Below are 7,404 nucleotides of genomic sequence, written 5' to 3'. Positions count from 1 at the left end.
GAACCAAAACTTATTTGATAAATTGTATTAGACTATTAAATATGTATTACTGTAAACTCTTATGACAAATAAAAGGCAATTTAAACCCTTTTGCAATGGCTAATAGAACCTTCCTAACTCCTTATCTCCCTTTCCTCATTTTGTGTTGGACGTGTAACCTTTCCCTTTTACCATATAATACATCCACGTGTCAAACATCCCCATCACCACACTGATATAAATAATCGCTTACACAGCTACCATTATGAAGAGAAAAAAAAAACATTGTGAACTATAGAAGGGAAATAGCTGCTTAAATATTCCACCGTCCCATCATAAAATCGGTTATAGCCCCTTACCAAACGAACATCTAAAATTTCGAATCACTTTCTGTCAACAAAAAGGTACAAACCTGGAAAAAGATCGACCCCTGCTCCAACCTACATTAACTAGATTTCTGGTCTGATGGTTACTAACATTGTACTTATAATATCAACAAAACATATTTCAACAAATAGTATTCAACTGACAAATTATGCATTACTGAAATCCTTTTTACAAGAGGAAAATAAACCCCGTTGTAATATCTAGCTTTACAGACTGCAATCTTTATAAATATACTTGTATTCACCCTTTTACTCCTTTCAGGATCTTGATGTTCATTTCTCTTTTATTATTAATACCTTACTTTTTGCCCTACACATTAGATCAGACATTGTTAAACTAGTTTCTTTTCCTTGTGTGTAAATAGAATACTAGTGGGTAAACACTTGGTTTATCTATCTATGCTGTGGTGGCCATAGGTGCAACTAAGAGACGGCGTGTTTGATTGGGGATTGTGACCAGCTCGCTCATAGAGTACCTTGAGTGCAGCACTCGCAGAGAACAGTGTCAGTAGAACGTGAGATACGGAGTGATACAGTGTGTGGACTAGTGACATTGGAGGTCTGTTGATTTTCATGTTATTCTTGGAACAGTTATTATTCATTTAGAAATAAAGTGTTGTAATCTCGAACTTGCAGTCGGTGATTCTTGATTCTTTAGATGAGGTGGATATGTCAATGCCGAATAAGGTGTCCACAGCCTAGCGACAGAAGTCCTAAGTCGTGGACAAATACCTACAAGACAGGTGGTAAGACACCTCTGTCGCATCTAGGTGCTGCGAGAAGGTGTACAACGCAACCTATCAAGGTGCGTCACACGTCTGTCACATTTGGCGTCGTCGGCAGGATGGAAACGAGAAACACACACAAACAACCAAGAATCATAAATCAATCACACCCTCGGTTACACATATAAACACACTGGTATAAGGCGGGCGCCGGGATACAATCTAAATATATAATTCTCTTCTTGGAGACGTTAGAAAACAAGCTGCAAGCGCTCCTTGCAGTCCCCTCTCTTCCTCTCTATCACTACCGCCCCCACCCCCCACATGGTCTGGTGAGCTGTGGTTCACGCTAAATGTTTACAATCCGGGTTTAGTGACGGCTATTAGGGGCAGAAAATTTAGTTTGAAACTATTTTAAACTTAAGAGGAGGTAACTAAGAGGAGGCTTCTTTCACGGGGGGTGGGGGGCGTGTAGGGTAGGGGTGGGGGAAAGGGGGGGGGGGGGGGTTAGTGTTTTAAAGCAAATATTTTCAGTGGCAGCATTGGTACTGTCGAATTGACAAATTATGAATTACCGAAAAGTAGAAAATAAAACAACTAAATAGCGGCGTAAGATACACCGCGGGTCGGCTCGTATTATATATTTCTGCTAAAAATTCTAGCGCTTCTGCAATCACTACCCTTCAAGCTGATACTAAAAATAGTTATAATAATTGATCAATTTTTAAAAAAAAATACATCGAAAAGCTAGTTGTTTATACAAGCGATACATTTTCATTGAAATAGGCATTTACATTAAAATGTGCATTTTCAATGAAAAGTGCAAATGCACGTTGGAATTATTATACTTCAGATATTTAGACAAGTGTTGTCGTTATGTATCATATTAGGTGCAAAATAAATTAATTGAGTTTACCCTTAACATTGGATTGTGTGAGCAATGTAGAAAGGGTCGATTTTTACTTTTAACTCAATTATTATATAAAAAGCTAAGGTTTTAACTTTTAATTTAAATTTAATTAACAATTTAAATTAATTTTATATCTTTATTTAAACAATTTTATTGAATTACAATTGTAACTAGAAATCATTTTCTTTTTAAATTAACATTATATTGTGTACTTTATTTTTTTATTTTTTTATATAACCACATTTAAGAACAAATTAAAATGTTGTCTCCCTTGCGTATGTGTCATTTGAAAGAATGTTAGGTAAGGGGTCTAGTACAGGGGTCGGCAACCTGCGGCTCGCGAGCCGCATGCGGCTCTTTTGATGTCAAGTTGCGGCTCTACAGCTTTATGCTTAATAAAAAAATTGTTCTGCAACACTCGGTAATGAACGATAAAATAATAAACATAAACAATAAACACTCGCTATTCCATTAGAATATTTAGTAACGCCATATTTCAATGTACTTTCTATCTGTCTATCCCAAATTGCAACATTCAACTTCTTGGCGGAGATTATAAAGAAACTAAACGAGCTAAATGTAAAACTGAGAGGAAAACTCAGCCTATGCCTTGCTTAAAGAAGTGGTTTGTTTCGAAAAAAAAACAACTATTTTTTTTTGTTAAAGACACGGAGAGCGGTAAATTACTTAATTACAAAAAATCTGAAGAACAAAAAATATCGTGATGAAACCAATGCTACTACTAACATGAATTACTTCAGTATTACTATAAACAAAATGAAGGGTGTTCAAGCACTCTGACATTTATAGTAGACCCTTTGTTTCAACACAGAAACAAATGAAATTATTTCATACATTTAAATTAAAGCTATTTATTTAAAATTGTATATATATATATATATATATATATATATATATATATATATATATATATATATATATATATATATATATATATATATATATATATATATATATATACATATATATATATAATCTTTAACAAAGATCATATTGACATAAAAATGTTTGTGGCTCTTTAAAAACCGGATAATTTTGAAAATTATAACTTTTGGCTCTTCCGTCTCAAAAGGTTGCCGACCCCTGGTCTAGTATTCAATATTTTAACTCCCTTTAATATTTTTTTTGTAATTACAGGGGAGACTACCTGCTTACAAATTGCTACTTTTTAAAAAAAAAACTTGCAAAAAAAATAAGTAAATTACAAAGTATACCAATTGTTGCTCTCGTCATTCAATACATTATTTATATCAATCTTAGAATAATCAATATTATGGTAATTGATTTATTTTGAAATAGATATTAATTTTATCTTAATTTAGTTCCAATGATAAAAACTTTACTATTACTTTTTTTAATTTGTTATATATTTTTCAATAGCTTAATAAATTCCCTCGATTCAGTTTGTACTAACTATACAAAATTTATATGTTTAAAAAAAAAAAAAAAAAAAAAAAAAAAAAAAAATTAAAAAGGAAGCTTGTGAGAGTACTGTAATAGATACACATGTTTAAAAAGGCAGAATGTTTGATCTATTGTGTCTCATTGTACTCCACATAACATACCAGCTGCTTATAATAATTAAAACATTTATTTCAGCTCTACTTAAATGCTCAAACCCCATCAACCCACCACGACTATGAAAAAAATATCCATTGAATAACCTTTGAACTACACATTTGCATTTTCAGGTTTAAAAATAAGATTGTAATTAGACGTTTTATATTAGTTCTTTTTATAAGCAACCCATCTTAAATGAATTTAAGAAGGCTACATGTAAGAAAGAAGCATTACTATAGTTAATCTGTATCAGTCCTCACAAAACGATGATGAAAACTGTAATACTAAAGCGAACATGGAAAGGCAAACTGACGCTGTAAAATACATGTCTGAGGCAAAAAAAAAAATTCAAAAGGGACAATCATTCACTATAACTTTCAAATATATTACAATTAATTAAAAGGTAAAGGTTACCTTAATTAACTTATGTTGAACAGTGTAGCAATAACCAATCGCTAAAATTTTTCGAGTGACGCCACAACCGCTAGTCTAGTGCAGAGGCGTTACACCCTTACCGGCGCCCGGGGACAAACTTTTAATTTGCAACCCCCCCCCCTCAAACTTTCTATTTGCATCCCCCTCCCCATATATTTTTTATATTTGTAATGCAAAATTGCTGCTAAAATGAGATTTTAATTTGTTTTTCCAAGACATTTTGGCGCCCCCTAAGGTCGGCGCCCGGGAACATATACAACCCCCCCCCCCCCTCCCCTCGCTACGACTCTGGTCTGGTGCTGTTAACGAAAATAAACCATTACGTATAATCCCTTTATTTATCTACTTCTACAAAAAGTTGTTTGTATTTACCACTCCTCGTGTTACCAGACTGGAAATAACAATGGAAAAAGTTACCCTTGTACAAGCATGCAGGCTATTCTTAGAAACAAGAGACACCACACAAACAAAGCCTTGTCTAAAAATAGAAAATTATCCAGGCATCTCTTCGGGGGGGGGGGGGGGGCTAAGCTCCCCGAAAAAAGTCTACCCCCCCCCCCCGCCGAACGAAATGAATTTTTTATAGAAAAAATATACTTTTAACAGTGTCCCCCCCCCTCCGAAGAAAAAAGTCTGGAAGAAACACTGCCATAAACTGAATTTTTGTCCGTATAAAATTAGTTTATACATTTTTGAAGATGCAAATTAAATGTAATAATACTTCCTTTTTTAAAGGAATGATAAATTTCAATAAAAAATGTACATGTAATGTCATCACTACTTTCATAATGTGTTTCTTTAATTTGTTTAAACTTTTAAGATCGCATTAACGCGCGGGAAGTGCACACTAGTTTTATATAAATCACAATGTCCTATAGTAATATCGATTTTTCAACCTTTATCTTAAATATCGTTTTCACTCAGAATAATTTTTTACTTCTTTTTTTTTAAAGATCTTTAAGTAAAAAAAAACGATGCATTACTACACTAAAATCCTTTTATTTAAGATTAATTCTATATCCCTTAAAGAAGGGACACAATTTTACAATGCAAGGGAAATAACTTAACAAAGTAGATCAAATAAAAACGAATCGAACACCTCATAACAAAATACACCATATCTATTTATTGTTTTACATATAAATGTATGCAATTGTACAGTATGCAAACAATTTTGTACTAATTTTAGATAAAAAGTAAAATTTAACTTGTACCAAATTTTCACTTAGAACAGAGACACATTAGCTTTATTTTAAGAATCATTATTTAACTTGTGTTAAAATATTATCAATCTCATTAGGATTGCTCTGTGTCATTTTAAATTTCTGGATCCCTTACAAAAGGGACAAATCTGCACTGATCTTAGCCCAGCGGTCGGCTAGCTTTAGAGATGAAGAGACAAATGTTACAATTTACAAAATGTCACAGTTTTTAAAGAGCCAGTAATATTATGTTCCAATATTGTGGTATTTCATAAGGATTAGTTAAATACAATTGATATTTTATTTGAAATAAATAGCGTTAAATATGAACTAATCACTGCACTCCAATATTTATGCTAGCAGTCAGTCCATATTATATAGTGCGAGTATTGTAGGATAATCTGGAGGGATTAGATGCCACTGTTTTCTTGAGTTTGTAGATTAATGTATTATTGTAGCGAATAGTATTGATGGATAAATGTTCACTATACGCTGTTACTGTCCGTATTGTTCATGTTCAACCCTCGTGCTATATGTTACCTGTCCGTATTGTTCATGTTCAACCCTCGTGTTATATGTTACCTGTCCGTATTGTTCATGTTCAACCCTCGTGTTATATGTTACATGTCTGTATTGTTCATGTCCAACCCACGTATTATATGTTACATGCCCGTATTGTTCATGTTCAACCCTCGTGTTATGTGTTGTCTGTTGTCACGTTGACCTCTCCTGTTTGTTCTTGTTTATTGTACGGGTATAATAGGGGTGTGGTCACGTGGTCTCAGTCTAGTAACTTCCTAATACCAGGTTAGTAGAGTTTAGTTCTCTATAGTAGCCATTGTTTTCTGCTCGATGCCATTAGTGGTTATTATGTGGAAAGAGGGGTGGGGGTGGTGGTGTTAATGAAGAAAATGTACGAAAAAGTTACCTCATTGTCAACGCTTTAATAGAAGTATATTGTGATATAGTTGTGTCAAATATTATAGATAAATGAATAATAAACCTAAATCAATGGCTAAATATATCAATATAGTCCAGAAAATAACTTTAAACAGCAGTGTCTGCGAGCAAGATAAGCTATATAAACAGCAGCCATTTGTAAAATAGAGTGGCTTCCCCTGAATCTCGCGCTATAAGTTTACAAAAAAAAAACTTTAACAAGATGGCTGCTATCTATATATACATAATTCTCTTCTGGGAGACGTTAGAAAACAAGCTGTAAGCGCGCCTAGCAGTCCCCTCTTTTCCTCTCTAGGCATATCGCAACCACCCCTACCCCCACATGGTCTGGTGAGCTGTAGTTCACGCTAAATGTTTACATCGCTATTAGGGGCAGATAATTCGGTTTTAAACTATTTTATAATTAGGGGAAGTAACTAAGTGGAGGCTGCTTTCACGTGGTTGGGGTTGGGGGGGGGGGGGGGGGGTAGGGGTTGGGGGAAAGGAGGGTTTTAGTGTTTTAACGCAAATATTTTCAGTGGCAGCATTGGTACTGTCGAATTCACAAATTATGAATTACTGAAAAGTAGAAAATAAAACAAATAAATAGCGACGTATGATACGCCGCTAGTTGGCTCGTGGTAAATAAACATGGTTGCATCTGTTGGAAACATCGCTAGTCTTCATTTATTACTGAAAAGTTTTAATTTAATTGTTTAAAAACAGGTACATAAATGAAACAAGCAAACATTTTTGTATTTTTCAAAACATAAATCGTCCTCAAAATATGAAATAATTATTAAAATTTAAGGAGTCACCTGTTTTTCACAATACTAGACGCGGGCGATTTTACGTACCTAAAAAAGGGGTTGGCAACCTGCAGCTCGCGAGCCGCATGCGGCTCTTTTGATATCAAGATGCGGCTCTCCAGCTCCTTGCACAAACACTAATAATCTTAATAAAAAAATATTTGAAATAAAGAAATGTTAGTGGCTCTTAAAAACCAGGGAAATTTTGGAGATTGTAACTTTTGGCCCTTCCGCTTCAAAAGGTTGCCGACCCCTGATCTAAAATGATAGATTACCATTAATAAAGGAGTTGTCCCATTAGAATGGGAGCCAAAATTACATGTGTTATACCACGGGTTCCCAACCTGGGGGTCGCGACCCCCCAAGGGGTCGCGAAGGGTTTTCAGGGGGGTCGCCAACTGGTATATTAAACCTTATTAATGAGAAACAAAACCTAAA

This window comes from Physella acuta, unplaced genomic scaffold (assembly GCF_028476545.2).
Source record: "Physella acuta isolate Inbredline_101_S28 unplaced genomic scaffold, ASM2847654v3 ptg000071l, whole genome shotgun sequence".
NCBI classification, from domain to species: domain Eukaryota; kingdom Metazoa; phylum Mollusca; class Gastropoda; family Physidae; genus Physella; species Physella acuta.
The sequence above is the reverse complement of the archived record's forward strand: the minus strand, read 5'-3'. Positions refer to the sequence as shown.